Source organism: Marmota marmota, unplaced genomic scaffold (genome assembly GCF_001458135.2).
Source record: "Marmota marmota marmota unplaced genomic scaffold, marMar, whole genome shotgun sequence".
Classification (NCBI taxonomy): domain Eukaryota; kingdom Metazoa; phylum Chordata; class Mammalia; order Rodentia; family Sciuridae; genus Marmota; species Marmota marmota.
Genome location: NW_025999944.1, coordinates 6,541,971 through 6,544,425, shown reverse-complemented (window position 1 = coordinate 6,544,425; position 2,455 = coordinate 6,541,971). Strand labels below are relative to the sequence as shown.

General features: G+C 46.0%; 1 non-coding gene across 1 annotated transcript; it reads left to right on the top strand.

The window, feature by feature from the left end:
• Positions 1-630: 630 nt before the first annotated feature.
• LOC125616404 lies at positions 631-734 on the top strand. The gene has a single exon (XR_007347042.1). It is a non-coding gene; the product is annotated as a small nucleolar RNA U13 (small nucleolar RNA).
• Positions 735-2,455: the final 1,721 nt, after the last annotated feature.

Sequence of the window (2,455 nt, the reverse complement as noted above, 5' to 3'; positions counted from 1 at the left end):
AGCTGGTTTGCAGGGGGGCTGGGACCAGAGAGAAAGGACAGGGAGCCAAGAAGTCTGCAGATTTATTGACTTATCCACCTGGCCTAGGTGAGAACCCCTAGCCCTGGGACAGCCGGGAAAGGAACCTCTGCTATCTCTCTGAGAGCTTTTTTGTTTTGTTTAGAGGTCAATTACTTCCCATTTGGGGAACTTGTGAACATTAAGAGGTGGCTGGAGTGATGGGACTGAAGGCAGCCGCAGATAAGAGGCTGATTGCTTACAGAGCGCTCCCCGGTAAAAGCCCCGGGAGGATAAGCAGTCGTCGGTAGGAGGCACACAAAAAGGGGCAGCTTTCAGTGCGGAGGAGAGATTACAGAGATGGAAGGCTGGCAGCTGGGGGTGGAGGAGCTGGGCCCGGGGAGGGACGTGTTTTAAAGCGCTCCTGCTGGGCAGAGAGTGAGAGATGGGAGAAGAGAGTTTTTCTTCACTCTCCTTTAGGAATCTCTGGTGACGCTCAAACTTCCTTGTCTGAAAGGAAAGCCACATGGACTGCACGAGGAGTAGGTTTTGCTGTTATCCTTTTGTTTGTTTTTAAGGCCAGCCAAATATAGATGCGACAGCAATGGGGGTGGGGCGGAACACAGATGTGGGCTCCTGCTGTGGTCCTCGAGCCTGAGGATTGGGTCCTCCTGCTATTGGGGGAGATGGACCTCTCTGGAGCCTGGTTGTGACTTTGGCCCATTGCCCCTCTGGTGTGAAAACAAACAAACAAACAAACAAAAAAACCCTGAGGCCAGCCAATGGATCTAAGGTAAGGATCCTAGGTACAGATGTAAGCAGCCCCCTCACCCCACACCCCTTTCTCACCTGAATGCAGTTCCCCAATTCCCCCATACTAACTTTGATTTGTAAAATATGACTCTGGCCCTAGATATGCTCCTTTGTTTCTCTGCATTCCAAAGTCCCAGGCCTCTCCTGAAACCTCCCGCAGTGAACAGAGGAGCTGGGGTGACCCACAGTGGCCAGGCTCAGTCCCCTCTTCTGCAGAGCCTGGCCCAAGCCCGCCAGCTCCCACCCTGTTTTCTTTCTCTAGAGAAGGCTTATCCTCTCTGTCCTATTTGGCATTCAGAATATACTACCTTGTGTTTTTGAATACCTCTCTCTCTTTGGTCTTTACTACCCCACTCAGGGAATAAATTCCGTAAAGCCGGCAGCAGAATCTTATTTTCTCTCGTGTCCCTGGCAGGAATGTGCAGCGGTGGGGTTACTGGCGAATGGCCTGCGCCTTCTTCTTCACTCAGACCCTTGCCCAGGGCTTTTATTCTCATGCTTTCCCCAGGTAGGATGCAAAGGCGAGGAGAGGGCTTGGGCATCTTTCTAATTCACAAGCAAGGCCTATTCAGAACAGGTCTGTGAACTGCTTCTGTTACTTATCTACGTTGGAAGGAGGCACAGAAGATGAAGAGGATCAATCTGTTAATTTCCTTGCTCTGTGTCAAGGATCCACACCCTGGGGGACTGGACCTTACCCAAAGGATTTTTTTTTTTTTTAATGAACACAGATTTTTCAAATCTAATCTTGGAAAAATTAAATACAATTCATACAGCAACTGAGGACCAAACAGATTGCAACTCAGAGGCAACACTGGCCTGAGACTCACCTGTCATGAATCTAAGGCTGGTGTCCAAGATTAACTTCTCTTCTGAGGAATAGCCCCAAAGTGAAAGAGGAAGGGGTAACAGGGTAAGGCGATTTTCACATTTTGGAGATTTTTTGTAATCTCTTTTTTTTTTTCTCTTAGTTTTCTTAGTTTCCTTGATATGTGAAGATACATCCTGCACTCTTTAATCCCAGGGACACGATACTCATTGAAAGCCATCATGATGTGTTTCTAAATATACTTTTATTAGCGGTGAAAGTGGAGAAAATAAGAGCAAGGAGTGATGAAAACAGAAAGGAAAGACAATGTAATGAAGTAGTAGAAAGAAAAATAAGGAACAATTAATTACTTTTTGTTTCATTGGTTTAAGCATGTAACCTTTAAGGTCTATAAGCCATTGATAGCCAGGTACCATTTTCACAGAACCAAGCAGTCTCAGTTTCATATTCAGGAAAACATGCAGGGCTGGTACATTTTAATGAAACACAATTATTTATTAAATAATAGAATTTAAACTTTGATGAGTTAGTGAACCAGAGGAATAGAGAACTAGAACTTTCATTGTCTAAAAATGTAATCCGAGTTAGATTCTTTCTACTAAATTTCCTTCTAAATTGGTCCTGCCAAAGACAACTTCTCATTTGTGTTTCCGGTGACTGAACTGGGGCCTCATGCATGCTGGGCCCTGCCACTGAGCTACATCGAAGCCCAACAATTTCCTATTTAATACTGTGTTCTCCTTCACAAATGGAATTTCTTTTCAATCTTCAGTTGTATGACCTCAGAATATGCGGGGGGGGGGGGGGGGGGGGGGG